The sequence below is a fragment of the Rhagoletis pomonella genome, unplaced genomic scaffold, assembly GCF_013731165.1.
Source record: "Rhagoletis pomonella isolate Grant_MI unplaced genomic scaffold, Rhpom_1.0 Rhpom_scaffold_00002, whole genome shotgun sequence".
In the NCBI taxonomy this organism is placed as follows: Eukaryota; Metazoa; Arthropoda; class Insecta; order Diptera; family Tephritidae; genus Rhagoletis; species Rhagoletis pomonella.
The window spans coordinates 64,253,291-64,275,298 of NW_023458556.1; the positions used below are offsets into that span (position 1 = coordinate 64,253,291).

The window sequence follows — 22,008 nt, forward strand, 5'->3', positions numbered from 1 at the left end:
CAGTAGAATTCTCCTTTCTGTTTTGCGAAGAAAAGGAGCTGAACACCACTTAGGGATTATAACCCTCCGGCAATAGAATTCTCCTTTCTATTTTGCGAAGGAAAGGAGCTGAACATTTTCTTTTGTATTGATTTCCCCTGTATTCCTTTTTAATCATTGCCTTCTTTGTATGTATTGTTTTGTACAATATGGCAACACATGTTATGTGTCAGTTTGCAACCATGTGTTATTGTAAATATGTGTGAAATTCAATGTAATTTACAAGTCGATAAAAGTTTAATTAAAGTGATTTATATACAAGATAAAATAAAAGAAAAGTGTGTAAAGTATTAAGTACAGTGTTATGTGCATTTATATATATAAAAGTACGCACAAATGCTTTTTTGTTAAGGAAACCAAGTGGAACGACTTAAGAAATTTTAACAACAAATAACTTATAAACAATCATATTATTTATATTTTTTAGTTATACATGTTTTAGAGGATGCCTCCCTTAACATCCTGACCAAGTTTCATTTGTTAATTCCACCTGGTTTTCTTAAAACACAAGGTGCGGCTGAATACTAAAGCCCACCCGCATCATGCGGCATATGCTTGTTTCAAGACATCAAAGTGCCCACACACAAAAACGTGAAATAACATTGCTCGTCAAAATGACAGTTGGTAGGCCATCGGTGTTTGCTTGTGGAGTTCTGAGGTTAGCGTAAGCCCTAGGTTATGAAATGGTGGAACAAAAATCTATAATATGGCAACGTCAGTTAGTGCTGCAGAGAGTTTTTCGGCAACAACGAATTTAACGAGAAACTTGACGACTAGTCGCTCGAAGAAAGTCGGAAAAAGAAAAGTGTTGTTTTAGTGCAGCTGGAGTGAAATTTGAAATTTTTCATTGCAATTACTACCAAATTGCACTATCTATATCGATGCAAACAAAAAATTATTTGCGGGTTCACAGGCAGGCAAGGAACATTAAATTATCTCACCTGTATTGCGATTAGCATCAAAACGTTTCGAGAAAATTAAACAAAAAGTAGCAACGTGCAATATGCTTGCAGAGCATTTGGAAAAAAGAAAGAGCTGAAGAAAAAGGAATTAATTTAAACGATTGTGAAACTATCACTAAAAAGTCTAAAAGTGAACGACGGAGTTTTGATTCAGTGCTTCAAAAAGACAACAGCAGACTTTGGCAGAAACGAGGAACTATAATACAAAGCGGTAAATATCCTCAAATTATCTTGTTCTATATTGTGCATTTGTTTCTGAACTTAGCGAAGTAGGATACATATTTTACTTCCTTAGGAGATTAAGTTCTAGGCGGCTACTTCCTCGCGGAAATTATATGCCGCCTAATACCGGCATCGCAATGGCTTTGCTTTGTTTGCGTCTGCACGGAAAAGGGTGTGTGCTCTTACCAAAGGAAACTTTTGCGGTGGCAGCGGTGGCGGCAGCTACGCCACCAATAGCTTTTGTGCATAATGTTTGGGCGAACCCCAAAGAGGCAACGACAAAAGTTGGACGTTTGCAAAAATAAAGTACTAAGATAAGGAATAAGACAGAAGAGAAGAGTTGAGCGAGCGAATGAGAGTTGGAAAGCGGAGAGAACGAACCTTTGTGTGTATTGCAAATTCGATTACTCACTTTTTATTACTTCCACTAAAGTTGCTGTTAAGCTGAAATTAGTCGAGAACGCAGAACGTGTACTTAAACGCAGTCTGTATACGCAGAATTTTGTTGATTACTGGAGCCCTCAGTGTTGCTTACTACACTGTTGCCACTCATCAATGCCTTTTCATAAACTTACCCTTTCAACTACAATTTTTCGTGCTATAATAGATTTTAGCTAAATATAAACTACTTAGTTTTCAACAAAAACCTTATTCAATAGTAAATTTCAAATATTTTAAACATATTTTGAGTAGGAACTTATATCTTTTTTACCATCTGTAAAACTGACGAAGTGGCAACCGTCTAAAGAAGGAGAAATCAGCTGACACGGAAAAATCTAAATTCCGCAGATTTCTGCGCTACGGGCTACAACTACAGAAAAATTCTGCGGTGTTTAGTTTTCATTTATATGGCGCTTTGGTAAGACAGATCGTGTCAGCTGACTCGGGTTTACGTACCGGTAGGTTTACGTTCTTGACTAATTTCAGCTTTAGACGTTGCAAGTGCAAGTCCTTTTCAAAAGTCTGTCAAACTCAAGAATTTTCAAAAGAGATTGCAGGAGCAGTTACACCTTTCATTAAAAGTGGCTTTCGAATGCAGTTTTCATTCCTGAAAATAAAACTTCCCGATACGACTTTTTGTCTGTTTACACGGTGAATGCAGACAAGTCCACTTTCAACTATGTTACCAGGCATTTTTATGCTTATAACCAAAATTTGCTAAAATATGCACAAAACAGTCACAAAATGTCTAATACATTAATACTCCATATCAGTAGAATAAATTAATTACACATATTTTTCATATTTTATTCATCGTTTTTATAATTTTATACAAATTCACCAAAAAAATGTGTCACACGGCAACACTCGATTGGTATGACACTACTTGCAGCAAACATGAAAATTGCTAGTGCAATCTTAAGCGATTTCGAAATTTAAGTTACACCTTGTAACACATTGCAATTTTTATTTCCGAAAGTGATTTCTGCAAATCTGCAGAAAAAGACTTTCTGGCTGTTTACATGGGAAAGTAGACTTTCGACTTCGCATTTTAAGGTGCGGTTAAACGTGGCAATGCAAGCGCTTTTTCTATGAATTTTGTTGTTAAAATGCGAAATCGAAAGTGTACTTTCCCGTGGAAACAGCCGGAAAGTCCCTTTGCAGATTTGCAGAAATCACTTCCGGAAAAAATATTAGTTGCGTTCCAGAAGCTTCACGATTTGTAGGATTTTACAGGAAGCCGTTCCAGAAAACAGCTGTTCCTGCAAATCCTGTAAAACCTGCAAATCGTGAATCATCTGGAACGCAACTATTGCAAGGTGTAACTGTAACTCAAATTCCGCAATTCGCTTTCGAGAAATACAGGCATGTTCTGCAAATCGTACGATTTCAAATCGGTACGATTTACAAAATCTATTTCGGAGGATTTATAACAAAGAGGGGAAAATTTGGCGCTAAATCTACGGATATAACATAAATGACGTGTTTCCAGCAGTTTCCATTTGAATCATTTAATACTTTGATTACAAATATACAACGATACTTTGAAAATCGTACCGATTTGAAATCGTACGATTTGCCGAACATGCCTGATAATTTCAACCATGATACAAAAAAGAAGGTAGTTCCATGATACAAAAAAAAGGTAGTTTCATTGTCACTTTTCGGACGCCATATTAACTACCTGACAATTAAGATTGTGACATTTCGTGCTGCCATACCTAGTCATCAATACTATACTTTGAATATATGAGCAAACTATTAAGCAAAATACATAAAAAATGAGAAATCAACAAATAATCATTTATTTATTTAAAAAAAAATATTTAAATGGAGATTCATACATCGCCATATTTAACCAACTCTTTCTTTGAAACAAAAGACCGCTAAATATGTTGTCCACCGTAAAAATTAGTTATTATTAAACTCTTTTATTCTAAAGCCAATCACCGAAAAGGATTTGGATGTGCTTTACAAACGTTAGCCCCAGTAAGGCTTTAATTTCGGTGCTTCATGATATGAAAGATAATATGGTTATGGACGATAGGAGGTACTCCCGATTGAACTGGCACCCAGAGTTTGGAAGTAAGTAGTTAGAGGGCAGCCCAATGCATTAAGTGCAGCTTGTCTGTCACCGCAGACATGTAAACTCATTCCCCTCCACCTCGCCGCATTCAGTGTTATACCGGCATCCGTTTCTTTCTAGTCTGCAGGTGGCCTTTAAGGCTTCGTTACGCATGAAGAAACAAAGTGACGGTAAGTGCAGCAGTGCATCCAGAGCAGCGCCTCGTGTCGTAGAGAAAGCTTCCGTACAGCACACGGCAGTAGTTCTTTGAAGTTTTGCAAGCAGACTTCCCACGCTCTTGATTGAGAATCTGCTCCACCATACCTGTTTACATTGCCAAAATGCTGCCAATTCTTTAGAGGTTTTGTGTTCCACATTAGATTTCCACGATAGTTTTGTATACAGAATTACTTCTAGATACTTCACTTCGGGAGAATTCCGAATTTCGGCTCCTTTAATTGTGAGGGAAATGAGACCATTCAACCTTCTGCCTGGTTTCGGACTATGCTTTAATGACGAAATAGCTAACAATACGTATTTTTCGGACTATTAAAAAAAAAGTTTTGTTATGTAAATATATTTATTTATTTTAAAATAAAACGAAAAAAAAGTTTTTTAATAATTACATGTTTCAAAACTGGATTTTATTTTATTTCTTCATCTCTGCACATCGATATTATTCAAAGGATCTTTTAAACGCTTGAGAAAAACGTTCAAATTTGATTATCGAACACATCAACTTGCAATTTTTTTATGCAAATTTTACTCTTTTATTACATCCCAAATATTTAAAAGAAAATCTCCCCTCTAAAAAAATTTCAATGTGGCAAAGCTATGCTTAATGTTTACATCTGGAGAAATGTCAAATATCTGCTTTATAATCAAAAAATAGTAGTAATGAAACTACCTTCTTTTTTGTATCAAGGGTAGTTCCATTTAATGACATTCGTTGTTGTTAACCATTTGACTTTTAATAAAATTATGACATTTAATCAAATTCATGCTACCTGATACTAGAAGTAATATTTTTTTAAGGAGAAGATTTTATCAGTCCACTCAAAGATGTGGAATATGATGAGCTTGGAAATTTTCCTGGCTACATAGGGAAAAACTAGTTTTCAGAACGCATGAAGAAAGTGATCAAAATTATATTTGTGTACAAACCGACTTCAAGATTTTTGCATACAGAGGAAATTTTGAATTCAAAATTTGTTGAAGTTAATGCTGATACGCTAACCAAAGCCAAATTTTTTACAAAATCTGATGAGAAATTTAAAAGTAAATTTGGACCAAAATATTATAAAAAGGTTTTATTTGGGAAGAAAATTCTTTAGAATTAGATTTTTAAATCGCAAGATTGCATTCAAATAAGAAAATGAAAAAATAACAACATAATGCGCTCGCGGTTGTTATTATAAAATAAAACGAACGATTACGATGAAGTCTTTAACGGTTAACGGAGGGCAAATAACACAAACGGCAATAACGCAAAATTTGCTTTATTTCACTTTTAAATGGGAAATAATACTGAAATTTGAGCTTTGCTTTATTTCAAATAAAGGGCGTGTGTGAATCGGTGACAAAGTTCTATAGGGAAAGCTTTTGAATAATATATTTTTACTATGGTGAGATAGTTTTGCCAATCTGCTGTGTGAAATGAAATCTTTTTTGACAGCAGTAAATTTTTGATAACCGCAGATGTATGCAAATTTTAAAGCCAATTTTTCAAATAAGGCAGTGTTAAAATCTTTTTCTCGCTCTAATTACTTCACGTTGTATCATACTCACTCAGCCATCGATATGTGGTGGATCTAGCACATATTTTTTAAAATTTGAGTTTCTACCACATCTACCACACAAGCACGAATCCAACGTGCAACACACCACCCCTACCACGAATCCAACACCGAATTTGCGCTCCTTTACGTGGCAACTGTAGTAGACGTCGCAAGGCTTCACGCTTACTTTTCCTTGCCCCGTCCATCGCATTTCTTGGATGGCAGCCTTTGTCTTCCCGAGGACATCAACCAGCCGGGCAGAGGCACCTTCCCCATTAAGGGTCCGGATATTCCAGGTGCATATCCTTAAATCATAGTCCTTTATACGTTTGCCGTGGTCGTCACCAGAAAAAGGGGGTCTCATCCGAGGCTGTTTTTTCTTTTTCATTGGGCGGGGTTTTAACGTGGCGGGACCCAAACCCAGCGCACGCGAAGTTTTAAGCCTTCTCACTTTAGCTCGCTCCCAAACGGGTGCTTGGTTGCTACCCAGAGGATACGTGGATATAAATATCCGGACGTTGTGAGCTGCGATTTGAACCGTACGCACAAGAATCGCTTCTGGCCACTCCCAGGTGAATGGCAGTCAAAAGTTTTCCACTTCTGCGCACGGAACCATCCTCCATTTACCGATTCCATTTCCGGATACTTCAATGATCCGTTTTCCCACTAAAGTGTGCGGCAGAAACGTACTGAAAATAGTGGTGAAAAGGATACGTTTTCGGCTGTTTTTTCTGAAATTTGTCTTATTGAATTTTTCGTTCAATACGCTTTCCTTCTGCACTTAACAGATCTTTTTCATGGTTCAAAAGAAATAAAATAAAATTAGGAAGCGCCTGACGGAATTCGCACCCGGCACCTTCCGGAAACTAACAAATAGCGGCACACTCCTCTGCACGCTCAGCCACTGCCGACTACGCATTCAATCTTTTAAATGTTTAGCTTCAGCAACTAAAATACAATTATTGCTTTCAAATGACATCATATTTTTCGAACGTTTTCGGATACGAAAATTGATGATAACTGTAGGAGCTTTTTGTATGCGTTTTCGGATACGGAAAATTGAACTAAACTGCACTGTCGGCAAAAGTTACGTTTCTTTGCTGGCTGGGTATATGTATGTACCAAACATGCAGAGCGGTGACAACAAACCCATACATATATAGTACATGTTTATCCGTACAAATCGAGTGCTGTGTTGTTGATGGAAATTCAACATTTGAAAGCACATTCATATGTCTGGCTATAGCTGAGTGCGCAAAGATGCTTGCAACAATTTTTTGATATCCCGAGATGGTTCGAATTCCACTGCAGGCAACATACAAATTGAATATTTTTTCTCTGGTTTTTATCTTGATTATTCACTTCACGGATGCTTTTTCAGAACGAACGCGGTCATTCTAATATGCGCGCAATTGAATTGAATATTTGCCAATATACAGTACTTTCGTCGACGTTTATAGTAAGATCAATTACGTTTCTATTTGATTTTAATATTTTTTTTTCCTCAGTATACATATGTATAACGGTAATATAACCAATAAAAATACGAATTGGAAAATCTACCACATCTTATTCAAATCTACCACACTTTTTTGCCGATTCTACCACACTAACATAAAAAGGGGTTTGCACACCGATTATAACATGAAATAATATGTAGTATGGTTAGAATTTTAATATATTATTTGATTACTTGTTGGGTTGCAATTTTATAATTCTTTTATGCCATTACAGTGTATGAATTTCGTTCTAGTTTGGTCCTAAATTAAATTATATCCCGGGAGGCCGAGGGTTTGATCCCGTGTTGTTTTTGTTGTTGTTGTTGTAGCAGCATACAAGTTCCCCAAAGAGTTTTTGGGGAGTGTTGCTGGAGTGACAGTCCTTGTTCAAATATAAATCTGAGTCGTTCCGGTTACTGTCGTGGGAACTCTATGTTGCCGTGGTCCGATTGTAGAAACACGCATACCTACGTGTTCGCCTCGGCGAGGAGAAGGTTTATATGTGTGTTAGAACATGAAAAGGGTTGCCACCTGTTCAAAAATTAAATACAGTTAAGTTAAATAAATTACTACAATATGGGTATCGTAATGATTTTGAAAAGGCTTTATTTGTAAACAACATATGGGAAGGTTACCAGCTGTTTAAAAATCAAACTCAACTTTAATTAAGGGAATAAGACGCAAATTTGTATTACAAAAAACAAACGTGGCTACCCTTATCAAAAATATTTCTGGATTCAAGTTCTCAAAAATACCTTTCATTAGATATCCATATTAATTGTTTTAGCTAAATTTTGTAATATCCTAAGGGATAACACTTACTACATAGCCAAATCATTGTTTAAGAGCTTTATTTTAGTACTTACGAATAGTACAATTGTACCTTAATTTTAAACAATAAATTAAATAAATATAGCATGGAAAATAGGTGACAATCTTGTTAAAAATATCTCTGAATTGGGGATTTTTAAAATACTTTTCACTTGATATCCAATATGATGTTTTATTTAGCTTATAAATAATTTCGAATAGGTGGAAACTTGGTACGAATATCTCCAGAGGTAACGCCTGTCTAGATATACTTAAAATTAAAACATTATCTGAATACAAAATTGTATCACATTTTTACTAGAACTTACCGATAAGGGATTTTTTTCTAAAAGTACTGACAACTATTTTCTCCCCCTATAACTCCTCAAAGTTTTTAATTCACCTATCCCATAATGACAAAATAATCACTAAAAAAAATGCAATATTTCCGATTACCGATATTATTACTTAAATTATATTTTACTAAATCGAAACTATTTAAAAGAAATGTAGATTTACCTGTATATTCAGACTACATAACACATTTTAGTTGGACAATAACCACAATAGCATTATTGACTGTGGAACGCAACTGTTTAACAATAAATGTCGTAAAATAACATGTGCACTATCACAAACTGTTAAGTTCGGGGCAGGGGTTGCCTATTGTTCCGCAACTATTCAACTGTAGCCGGTTCGAAAACGGCCTATCTCAGAAAATTGTTCAAGAACGTCCTACTTCAGAATTGGGTTGAAAGACGCCCTATCTCAGAATTTAGTTCAAAAATGCCCTTCCGATCTTCCACTCAGCCGTCGATAGCTTAACGGCTTAGGACAAAAAAAGGGTGAAACTGAAATCGTCTATATCTTTCATTAAAATAAATATTCTATTGCTATATTCCGATTTCCAAGTTTCTAGCTCATCCAGAAGTTGCTTAAAATCGATTGAAAATTTTGTAAAAACGAGTTCACGTATGTAAACGTGATACAATTGATATCAAGTCAATGGCTAATTTCGAAAAGTGCGAGTTTGTTATCGAAAAAGTTAGAGTGTATTACAATTTGAAAGCAAGTTCTTGATCGTGTAACGTGCAAGTTAATCCAGATCAACTACCATCCTTAAATTAGAGCGGCAAGCGATGCTTTTTGACAGTTTTAGGGATTTCTGAACGTTTTCATTCGGATCTATGCTTTTAGCTAGCTGTCGTCATCGAGCTGACGATGAACAACATAATGACAAATTGGTGCAGAATATTCAGCCTTATCCCCAACTCCATGTTAATAAATCATTTTTACGAATTTTTTATTTGGACATGTGCTGCAATTCGTACGATTTGAAATCGATTGGATCTTCAAAACCTTCTTCGGAGTTTTATTAACAAAACAGCAAAATGTGTCACTGAATCGATAGATATGACGTAATTTATATGGTTCTCGCCGTTTTGTTTTGAAATATTTAATACTTTCCCTAAAAATAATCAAAAATAGTTTGCAAATCGCACCGACTTCAATTGCAGCACATGTCCGATTGGTTTGCTTTTAATATATTGGAAAAATTTGTTCTCATGGAATTTACAATAAGGCCGAATAACTTGATATAAATTCAAGTTTTTTATTATCAAGAAGTTGTAAATGACTAAGCCAATATTATGAATCATTAGCTGTTCAATCATTTGATGATAACATTAAATGTACATATATACATATGTATGTACATACATTCTTATTTGGGAATGTACAGGGTGGCGCCGAATGAGCTATATGGTTTAAATGGTTTATAACTTTTTTATTTATGCGATTATTATAATTTTTTTTTTAAATACAGTATATTATTGAGGAATTTTTTGCAATTAGCTTTGCAAAATGATATCCTATAAGTGATGTCCATTTTCTGCTTCGCACATACGTGCTCTTTTTAGCATATTTTCCATAACTTTTCACAGAATTTCGGGTGTAATGGCCATGATTTCATTTTGAATGTTGGTTTGGAGTTGGAGAATGGTTCTGGGTGTGTTAACGTACACTCTTTCTTTCAAATATCCCCAAAGAAAACTGTCAGGAGCTGTTACATCTGGTGAACGTGGAGGCCAGTTAAAATCGCTTGTGCGCGAAATAATATATGTCCCTTAACAAAGCCATTGAGGCACGTGCAGTATGTGCTGTGGCTCCATCTTGTTGAAACCACAAGTTTGGATGGTTTTCCACAGCTGGCCTAATCAAATTTTCCAACATCGTCCGATATGCAGCACCGTTGACAGAGATTGAGACACCACATTCATTTGCAAAAAAATATGGGCCAATTATCCTTTCGGAGGATACACCGCACCAAACAGTACACTTAAGTGGGTGTAATTCTCGCTGATGCACTGCTCTTGGATTTTCCGTAGCCCAAATCCTGCAGTTTTTCTTGTTGACATACCCATTTAATAGGGAATGGGCTTCATCGCTCATTACCAAATTGTGAATAAAGTCTGGATTTTCTGGAAAAAATAAAATTCAATTATTTGTGCACGTTGTTCGATCGTATAATGATTCATAATTAATTCCCCATGTCTTCTTCACAAATTTCTGAAAAAAATGAAAAAATAATAATTAAAAAAGTTATAAAGAATTCAAACCATATAGCTCATTCGGCGCCACCCTGTATATGTATGCACATAAAACAGATGTTTGCTCAGTATGCTAACTAAATATACGGTGACCATGCGTCCTTTATTTTACCATTATATTCTTTCTTCTTCTTATAATCTTTTATTTCTTAAACTGCCCTTTGAACGATCTCTGAATTTTTTCAATGGTTAATTTTTGAACAGAGAACATCAATAACAAAACTGTGCCTTATAAAATCGAACGAAGACAATCGCCAGAATGTTACGCACCACACTTAAGTAGTTAATCGGTAATCTTTGTACGAGCTTACGGTTGCCAGAGTAACTGATTTTATCAGTACAGTACTGATCTTTGAACTCTTGTACTGATTTTATTAATTTCTTCAATCAGTACACTAATGTGTGGATTTTTCAAACAAAATACTTTAGGATTTCCTTAAGGTTTTTACATAATTTTGGAACTTCCGTAAGCTGTACTGTAAAATAATTTAATTATAGTTGACGAAATTAATACAACAAAAAGATCAATCGTTTTGTGGGCCCATTTCCGTTGCATCACTTCCGTTGCATCACTTCCGTTGCATCATTTCCGTTGCAACATTTCCGTGTGCAATTTCCGCTGAATTTGCCAATTTACTCCCAACCAACCAACCGCCGCTAAAGAAGTTTCACTTCAAAAAAACTTCTTTAAAAGGTCAGATGCGTGCACAAAAGTGAAAATTATTATTTTTTACCAGCACATCGTCTGCAATTGGAAAATTTAGCCATATGTATATGTACGTGTGTGCTCCATTGTACAATATACTATTGAACTATGATCCTCGTACGCCTCTTTTTTATTTGTTCTTTAAAAAGTTACAGAACGAAAAATAAGTAAGAAAAATTACAAAAAAAACAACAAAGGCATTTTTTGTCCATGCCATCCAATCTGCACCGTTGGTTCGATTTTGGAAATTGAGGTGTCACATGAAAGAGCTTCATTAATTGTCGAAGATGAGGCAAGAGATTGGTTTTCCAATTATTTAGGCATTTTTAACCAAGCCTAATGTTCAAATGATCGCTACCTCTTCTTCCATTTTGTGTACAAATTTCAAAGCTGTGCCAATTACTATTAGCTCACTAAAACAAAATGTGTTGATTTAAAACTTTAAAGTCTTTTTTCTCGAATTATTATTATTATTTTTTAATTATGACAGTATTGAACTAAACGAGCGTTACGTTCATTTACACGACATTCATATTGGATATCGATCGACGATAATTTTCGGACGTTCGCCACAATTTTTATTGGGTATTTTGTTTATGTAATTGAAAGAACGAAATTTTCTATAAAATTTTTAATTTATTTATTTTTCTTAAAAAAGTTTTTAGCACGTCGATACTTTTTGGAGTTCGCGATACTTACTCAGTACTCATGAAAAGTATCGATATTCTATACTTGGTACTCGTATCGTGCCACACGCTGGATGGCGCTCATGTCGAGATATCTCGGAAAATCATAATATTTTTTCGATTTGGCTCATACTCAGAACACATTTCGCTTAAGTAAACAGAAGCATGAACTTAGAAAAAAAAGCGCTGGATGGCGCTGGAGCAAAATTCATTATTTTAATAAATTTTAGAACTTTAACTGTTAATGCAACTTTTGTAACGGGTAAATAAAGTTTCCGCAAATTTTTAAACTACGGGTATTTTATAAGCTGGTAACAATATATTGCCCCGTGAAATATGCAATAACAGAATCTCTGCAAAAATTTATAGCTGATGATTCCAACTTGCGGGGAGTTCCCCGATTTGCGGGGAATTTGTCTCGTTGCGGGAAATCGGGGAATCGCTGCATTTTGCGGGGAATTTTGACTATTTAATTTTAAATCATTTTTCTTTTTTTCAAAATAAAAAACTTACCCACCAGTTCGTATTACCTTAACGTACCACCCTAATGCCAGTAAATTAAAGCGTAATACTAGGTTTACATATAGGTAGGTTATCCTTACTTTCGAGCTTACCTCCCTAATCTATATTAGAAAAAGAAAATTCGTCTCTCGTTAATCTGTAATTATAAAATAACCTCAGATGTCCAACCTATTTAGTTTGGAAAATTTTCGGGTATGCTGTTTTGTAGCATAACGCAGGATCAAAATTATTTCTATATGGAAAAAATGCGCAATATCTACCACAAAAAAAAAAAATCCTAAAAAATCAATGATAATTTTTAACGACTTGATACTTGCATTTTATTAGAAATTTTCTAAAGTTTCTGATTAAAAAGTTTGAAATTTTGATGAAAATTTTTTGAAGTTTGATTAATAATTGTGAAATTTGTGCAAGCTTTGAAACTTTTATTTGCATGAGCGTCTTCTGTTAAATGTAGATAAAATCATATTTTAAATGAAAATTATTGAAAATAAATAAAAATGCGGTCGCGAAAGTACGAATAATGGAAGTCGCTTTTGGCTGCAAATTGAAACATGCAAATTAGTTCTTTATTTATAAGCTTAAGTACCGGTAAGTAAAGTACGATTTTTCCATAATTTTTTATACCTTGTAAACAATATCATTTTGAATTTTGGTGCTAAATCTCTTACCATAGCTGTATATGTATGTTATTTATGTAGATCAAAAGGTAAACATTTAGAGCGGTGGTGTCCAACCGAGTCCGCACCGAGGGTTACTTTGAAATTATTGCTATGCTTTGCGGGCACCGTCCAAATTCTTCAATCTTAATTGATCCCTATAAAAATCTTTATTTATTAATAAAATTTATACAGGTAACTAAAATAAAAAAATACATATAACTAGAGAACATTCGCTGTATTGTGACAACAACAAATTCCTCTTAATTGATAAAGCCTTGTTTCCATTATGATTCATAAATAAATTTTTTGGAAAAAGATAACACTGGTTCCATAAAGAACATTTTGACACCTGAGTCGTAGAATTTGATCGAAGAACTCCCTATCTCAGAATTCGGTTAAAAACGCCCTGTCTCAGCACACTTTCAATATATGTTCAGAATTGGAATTTACACTCTAGCACTTACAGCCGGGAATGGCGTAGTTCGTTACCGAGTATTCGTCTGTCCATCTTTTTGTTTGGGGCGCCTAAAATACAGGTCGCTAGCTACTAGATGCACGCAAACTACCGGTTGGACAACACTGATTTAGAGGGTAAGGGTATCCAATTTCTCAAAATGAAATTTTTCTAACACACCCTAGTGTGCGTACGTATCTACTTATGTATGTTCATATTGCTAGTGTGAATTCTTGGTACATACTCGTACATATTTTTGTGTCGCCTGCTTTACTGCAATAGTAGAGCCGATTGATCGGCCAATCTTATCCATTTGCCCTTGAGCAGCAGTTCTTTCAGCGATGCGCCCATTCATCGTACAATCAACCCTCTGCTAGATGTAGCAGATACATACATAGGTACATACTTACAATGGTTAAACTTTTTTTTTAGTAGCTGCTTCTGCCTTTTCATAGTACATCCAAAAGAGAATAAAAAAGTACAGAAGTCAAAGAAACACGGTCTAGGTCGGCATTACGAATTAGCTTTTTCGTATTTTTTGTGGCTTATAATGACCACTGTATGCATTTTTATCGCTTGGTGTAATTTTAGAAGACGAATGTCGACCACTTTCTATTGTTCCGTATCAGAACACAAGACAGAAATACAAACTTACGTAAAAAAGAAATATTATAAGTTGGAAATCAAAAAACGAAATTTGAAATTTTCCAAATTTTTCACTGGAAATTCTTGAAAAGTAAGAGAAATCTATACTAATATATGTATATTTCGAAAGCCGTTTTTTTCTGTTCGCAAAGCTCGAGAACGGCTGAACCGATGTTTTTGAAATTTCGTACACCTGCTGCAGTTGTCCCAAATTTCGGTATACATGAAAGGGGGCGTGGCACCTCTTATACAAATTGAATTTTTCATACTGCATATCTCTGGGAGTGTTCATGGTAGAATACTGAGACTTTGTATGCAGATATATGAAATAAATCGCATACTCTTGCAGACAAATTGGGGTTATTAAAAAAAGGGGCATGCCACCTCCTATACAAAAAAAAGTTCGCATATCTGTGGAAATGTTCATGGTAGACTTCTGGAACTTGATGTGGAGATATGTGAAATCAGTCGCATACTCTTGGAAAAAATTGGAGCTATTGGAAAAGGGGGCGTTGCACCTCCCATAAAAACCGAATTTTTCATAATGCATACATATCTCTTGAAATGTTCACTTTTAAGATATTTCGTCTGAAATCGTCCCCCATTTTGAAATTGCCACCAACTATGCTATAAAGTTTCTAGGACAGCTTCACTATAGAACCAGATCATTGTTGCCGGAGTGAAGTAGAAAAAGTACTTCACATTTATTTCGTTGTGGGATTAACCGTAATATGAAATGATCCAAAATTGGAGAATTTCACGAATGTCTCCACGGGCACAATACTTTCGACATGTTATTTAAGGCGGAAAACGACCAATAAACCATAATTTTAGCAGGTGAATGTGCCAATAGAAATCGTAAACGTGAACTGTTGGTCAAAAAGTTAAATAAAAAAAATGATAATTTGGGCGGGACGAAGTTCGCCGGGCCTGCTAGTACTAGATATAAAGCCCCGATCGTATAGAGAAATTTACAGCTACATATATATTTTGTTTTCATGCAAAAATAGGAAGGATACATCTTATAAAATATTTCTTATTTGGAACTACAGTCGTTTGTCTCTTTTGGCCACGAACAAAAAACTTCGCCAAATACCTATCTCCTTTGCGTAGTTGTGGTGTTATGGTCACCCAAGCTTTCGTTGTACACACTTTGGTGCCGGTTGAAAGGATTTTTCACCGCAGCGGCTCATCCATACGTTCAAAATGTCCTAGCGAGCGCAACCTTTGTACGTGTATACGCTTAACAACATTTTATATATACTCCTATGTCTATGTCATTATAAAGCTCATACAGTTTGCCATTCCATCTTGCATACTCGTCACCCACGCTTGTTTTGTTTTGTTCAGCGCCAGGCCAACCTCTTTTTACCTCCTTTTCTAGGCCGACAACAACTGCGGTTATGGCCCTGGTGTTGCGACCGACGATGTCTATGTCAACTGCAGACGCCAGCAGCGTCGTGCTGTTACTGTATAGTATAGTTACGGTGATCATTCGTGCCGATTTTGGTGGAACAGTACCGATTTTGAGAAAAATGTCCCGCTGAATATTTTTTAAAAGTCGGGACGTATAATTTAACAAGAGTCTCCCTGGCACTTTCGTTATCACAAAGAACATAGAATATACTAAAGCCACAAACATTGCCACCATCCTTAGTTTCTATGATCCTTGGTTAGGTTTTATTCTGTCAAACTGGTACTCGCGTTATATTGCAGTCATCACTCTTGTAAATTTTTTAAGGTTTTTATAATTATTTGTTAAGTTTTTTTTTTAATGGAACGATTGGAATGTAATGTGGAACGATTTTCCGTCATCCCTTGTCAAATTTGGTTTGGAGGCGAACCGGTTTCGGCGATGATGGAATATCGTTCCACATTACATCACACTCCTAGCCTGTCGGAAACACCAACAATGAAAATGAGAAGCGATTCTAAATTGAATTTAGCGAAATTATTAAGAATAATACTAATTCCCTCAAAACGTTCATGGATATGAAAAATATAAGCTGTAGAGACAGTAGCGAAAATATTAATAGCAAAGAGACATTTTAGTCTTCTTTGGCTGTTCTCCTTCCGATTGTTTAATGTTGTTTTTTTATGGAAGTGTAAGCTCGTTATTAACAAAAACCATGTAAATTCGACAAAGTTTCATCAAAATTTTGAGCTTTTTAATTACATTTCTTAGAACATTCTGAGTAGCCTATTCAATTTTAGTAAAACAAAGTACAAATTTTAATTAGCTAGGAGTCCTAGCCTAGGACTTACCTTTGATTTTTGTTTTTTTTTGTGTCTTTTCCCTATTTTCATTCTCCCACCCTATATGTATATTGCGTGTAGACATTTTTGCGATCATTTTGCAAGTTTTTAAATATTCTAAAACCAAAATTCTATGTTCGGACTCGATGCTTAAGAAAGGTCCGGATTTTTATCCACAGCTCGTATTGCGCTTCCCAACATCAGATTGAAGAAATCGCTGGAAAGTGAATCGCTCAGTCTCGAACGGCTCGAAAGGTCCTTCGCAAGTCGAATGGAGCTATATGCTCAATGTTACCCTACATTACCTAAATCGTTTTGCAGGGATTCCAAATTTAGGCATGACGTCGTAGAGACAGCTTCTCTTCGTACTAGAGATGGGCACGGGCCGGCCTTTTGGCAGGGGCCCGACGGGCCCCTGCGTAAGCCCGCGGGTACGGGCCGGAATATTTGCTGTCAGTATGAACTCGTGCGTGCATGGGCGTTCAGTAAAATTTCATAAAACCACGAAAAGGCACGAAAAAGCCCGTTGCTAATACTACAAATTTAGATAAGCTTTTGTTTTTATACAAAAAAAAAATAGTACATATTAAAACTCTTTTGATAAGAGAAGAGCAAACAAAAGAAATATTTGGAAACCGATAGAAAAAATAAGATACTTAGTAGTTTTGTTTACATATCTGTACATAAAATAACCTCTCTGAAGTTGGCAGGACAACTTTTTCTCAAAGCGAAAATTCCTATCGGATAATTTTCCGTTAATTATCCGTGAAAAGAATAATTTTGCCGTGGACATATTTTAAAAAATATCGCGTGCCCTGCTAACTTCCGTGGAAGCTAGCAGGGCACCTTCTGAAAACCAATTAAGGAAACCAGCTAAACCCAATCTAACTATCTGATAATTTGCCGTAAATTATCCGTTGTTTATCCGTGAAAAGAATTATCTTGCCGCGGACACATTAAAAAAATTTCGTGGAAGTTAGCAGGGCACGCGATATTTTTTAAAATGTGTCCGCGGCAAGATAATTCTTTTCACGGATAAACAACAGATAATTTACGGCAAATTATCAGATAGTTAGTTTGGGTTTAGCTGGTTTCCTTAATTGGTTGTCAGAAGGTGCCCTGCTGAGGAATAAACATGAAATAGAAAACAAAAGAATAAGCTGGGTTCAAATTACGTTGTTCAAGTTGTAAATTTTGAGCAGGGATTTTGAAAGTTGAACTCACTTAATTGGGACGTTATAAATTCAATGGCATCCCCCGTTTTACCAGATTGGCTCCGGTTTTCGAGATAACGGTATTTGAAAATTTAATTAAATTTTAACTATTTTATAAATAACTCCCTCAGTTTTGAAGTTATTTTACTAAAATTTTGCACATAACCGTTTTTTAATATTGCCTTAATTATTCCTTAAAATTATCGAAATGGGTGCACTTTAACGTATAGCTCCAATAAAACTGATTACTCAGATATGTGTTTTTGCGCTATAACTCTACCTTCATTTTTGATTAATAAATTGTATGCGTGCTATATGTGAAAGTGAACCTATACTAAATTTTAACCTGCTTAATTGGAGGAGTTGTCGGCCGCTGTGGTGTAGTGGTAAGCAGTGCGCGCTTTCACACATCAGCACCTGGGTTCAAGCCCTGGTCAAAGCAACATCCCAAAAAATATAGAAAAAGGTTTTTTCTTAACAGCGGTCGTCCCTCGGCAGGCAATGGCAAACCTCCGAGTGTATTTCTGCCATGAAAAACAGCTTCTCATAAAAATACAATCGCCGTTCGGAGTCGGCGTAAAACTGTAGGTCCCTCCGCTTTGTGTGACAACATCAAGGCGCACGCCACAAGTCGGAGGAGAAGCTCGGCCAAACACTAACATATGTGTAAGCGCCAATCTATTATTATTATTATTAATTGGAGGAGTTATAACGCAAAACAACGTCTCTGGACAATCAGTTGTATGGGAGCTAGATTTTAGAGTGAACCGATTTCGATAATTTTATGAGATAGTGAAGGAAATCTATACATATAATAAAATTGTAACAGGTCGATGTCTGTACATTATAGATATTAAAGAAAAATTAATGTGGGGGGTCTTTATTAGAGCACCAGAAGCCAAATCAACCATTTTTAGAATTTTTGTCTGTCTGTCTGTCTGTCTGTATGTTTGTTTGCGCATCACTCGAAAAGGAATGCATGGATTTGAATGCAGTTTTCACCGATGTATTGCTAGAGGTCTAACTTAAAATATAGGAAGAAAAAAATTACAGAGTTGGCACCTGTTTGAAAATTGGAGTTTAAGTAAATTGATAAGAAAAAATGAATATTGCAATATGGGCGTCAAAAGAAAGAGACTGAACAAGGCTTACAGCCAAAAATATTATTTTAGAGTTGCCACCTGTTTGAAAATTTACGTTTAATTTAATTTATAAGATAAATTGAATATTGCAATATGGGTATCAAACTGAGGGGGTTTAGGAAATTTTATTGCCGAAAATATTTTTAGGGAGGGCTGCCACCTGTTTGAAACATTTTATTGAATTAAATTGATAAAATAAATGAAATCCATATCTACATCTAGATATACATATAATAAAATTGTAACAGGTCGATGTCTGTACCTTATAGATATTAAAGAAAAATTAATATGGTGGGTTTTTATTAAAGCTACAGAAGCCAAATAAACAATTTTTAGAATTTTTGAATCACTGTCTGTCTGTATATTTGTACGCGCATCAGTCGAAAACATGGAATTGAATGCAGTTTTCACCGATGTATCGCTAGAGATCTAGCTTCCAATATAGAAGAAAAAATTAGAGAGTTGCCACCTGTGTTTAAAATTTCAGTTTAAGTCAATTGATGCGGTAAAGTGAATACTGCAATATGGCTGTCAAAAGAAAGAAATTTACAAAGGCTTATAGCTGAAAATATTTTTGTGGAAGGTTGCCACCTATTTGAAAACTTTAATTTAATTTAATTGATAGCATAAATTAAATACTGCAATATTGGCATCAAACTAAAGACGATAGGAAATTTTAATGCTGAAAATATTTGCCAACTGATTGAAAAATTGTATTCATTAAAATTTGTAAAATAAATGAAATATTGCAATACGAATATTAAACTAAAGAGGATTAGGAAGCTTACTTTTGAAAATATTCTTGAAGCGTGTTGCCACTTATTTGAAAACTTTAATTCAGTTAAATTTATAATATAAACTAAGTGTTGCCATATAGGTATCAAATGAGAGTACTTGAGAATAATAAAATTGCAACAGGCCGATATCTGTACATAATAGATGTTAAAGAAAAATTAATAGGGGGCTTATTAGATCAACAGAAGCCAAATCCAAATTTTCGGTATGTTTGTCTGTATGTTTGTAAGCGCATCACACAAAAGCTATGGAATTAAATGCAGTTTTCACCGATGTACATATTGCTAGAGCTCTAATTGAAAATATAGAATCCATTTTTTTTTTGTTTTAGTTTATCGTCGATCATTATTCCTAGGTATTTGAACGTATTAACTTTTTCCAGTGCGTCGTTGTTATATTTAAAGTTAGCAACGGACCGTTCTCAAAATTTCGCCTTGATATAACCACAAATTTAATTTTTTTTATTTCTGTGTGGAAGGTTTTTCGCTAAAAAAATTAAAGCTTTTCGTTGTTGCTGCCAAAAAATTAAGAAATCTGAGACGTCACGTTTTACAATTTCATACAGTTATCTTTACAATGTATTTCACTAAACTATTAAATAATAAATATTCTGACCAAAAATTACTCGGTATGTAGCTCGGGATATTCCTAAAATTCTTATACAGACTAAAACGTAAAAGACCAATATATCTCTAAAACCAATTAAGCTGGGGAACTGAAACTTAGCACTGATGCATACATATATTGCAAATGCATTGGGAAAGGGGGCGTGGCTCCTTCCTTCCATACAAACTGAACTTCTCATATAGCTTATCTCCGGAACTGCTTACGCTAACGTCCTGAAATTCTACACAGCTACATATGTTATCAATACCGTAGTTATGGCGAAAAGTGGTAATTATTGGAAAGGCTGGATCGATATACATTTACGTAAACGCGCAAATATCATTCGATTGGGAACCATTTTCTCCTAGATTTCTAAATCCCATTGAACTATTGTATTTATGTGAAAATTTTGAAGAATTTTTTTAAATGTTTCACAAAGAATGGAGCTTTGCTTTTACGAGTTTCGCTATAAACTGTCCTATCTACATACCTATTTGCATAAAATGATAGCCGTTTTCGTTGTTCGGAATAAACTCAAAAACCACTGAATACAGTTCCGTCAGATTGTCGGAGGTTATCTTACATACATATATGGTCCAATTACATGCTACTAGAAAACTCGCTGGGTGGTGCTGGAGTAGAGTTATTTATAAAAATCGTATTTATCAACCGATTTCGTTCAAATTTTAAATGTGAGCTATGTACCTGTATGATGGAAAATTCTTTTGATACAAATTTACCCGATTAGTGCCGCTGGAGTTAAAGTTGAAATTCATAACACGTATTCATTTTATGGTAAGCGATGGTTTTGCAGAAAATGAACCCAATGGATGGCGCTGCAGCCGAAATGTATAGAAACCCCGTGTGGTTGGTCTGCTTTGGCCCTATGTTTAAGTTATACGAATTTAGTTTTCAGATGTCTAAATGAAGGATGGGGTTAAGTTTTTCTGACGCCCACATGCACGATCATGCGGTCTTGCATCTACCCAGAAATCAGTTCAAACATTTTACCACGAATTGTAAAAGTGGCGAAGTAACAAGGAAAGATCACCGTAGGTATATCAATTGCTTCATTTAAAAGAAACTTAAGAGATCGCTCGACTCATTTAGCAATGTACCAGAAAACTTTTCATCCTGTGGGACACCGAGGATTCTTGGCCCTCCTATAACAGAAAACGCACTTCTGTGCTCTTGAGTTTCCCTATAAGAACTGTTATTGGCATACGCATCGCACCAATGTTGTAGTTGCAATATCATACAAAAAGATTACGCATGCTTGGCAGAGATCTCACAGGTGGAAATAAGACCATCAGTAAAGCTCATGACACCGAAAGGGATGGCCTATGTGTGAGCAGGATACTGCGCCTTAGTGGTTTCAACTTAAATCAAAAATTTTGACTTTACAGACAAAATTTGTTTTTCAACGCTCTTTTGCATTGGCCAACGCAAAAGCTCTTATTAGACGCCGCGAAGTAAGCGGGCATTGGCTAGTATTAAAATACAAGCGTGTGCAAAATTTTAGTAAAATATCTTCAAAACTGAGAGAGTTTTTTTTATAAAATAGTTCAAATGTAAGCAAAGTTTCAAGTACCGCTATCTCCATAAGTGGCGACAATTGGGCAAAGCTGGGGACGCCATTGAATTTAGAAGGCTCCAATTAAGTAAGAGCAACTATCAGAACCTTTCTCGAAAAAAATTTGATTTGATACCACGCTCGAAATATTCTGACTACAAGAAGAAGCATAATTAAAAGTACTTCTATAGAACATTTTTTCGAAGCATTTTACAGGTGTATGCAACGTTATAAGGACTAATAGTTATAAAAATATTTAGATCGTTTCGACGCATTTTCCAAATGTGCCTTCAATTAAGATATTTTTGGAATAAAAATTACG

At 35.2% G+C, this 22,008-nt stretch overlaps 1 protein-coding gene across 4 annotated transcripts in view; it reads left to right on the plus strand.

Annotated features, from left to right (window-relative positions):
* Window positions 1-771: 771 nt before the first annotated feature.
* The window catches only part of LOC118733976 (coronin-7), an 81,843-nt gene continuing 60,606 nt past the window's right edge, over window positions 772-22,008 (plus strand). For 2 of the 4 annotated variants that reach the window (XM_036463636.1, XM_036463637.1), the window contains exon 1: window positions 772-1,212. The gene's annotated coding sequence lies outside the window, so the exon portion shown is untranslated. The remainder of the gene's footprint in view (window positions 1,213-22,008) is intronic. The other 2 variants (XM_036463638.1, XM_036463639.1) reach the window with 2 other exon arrangements.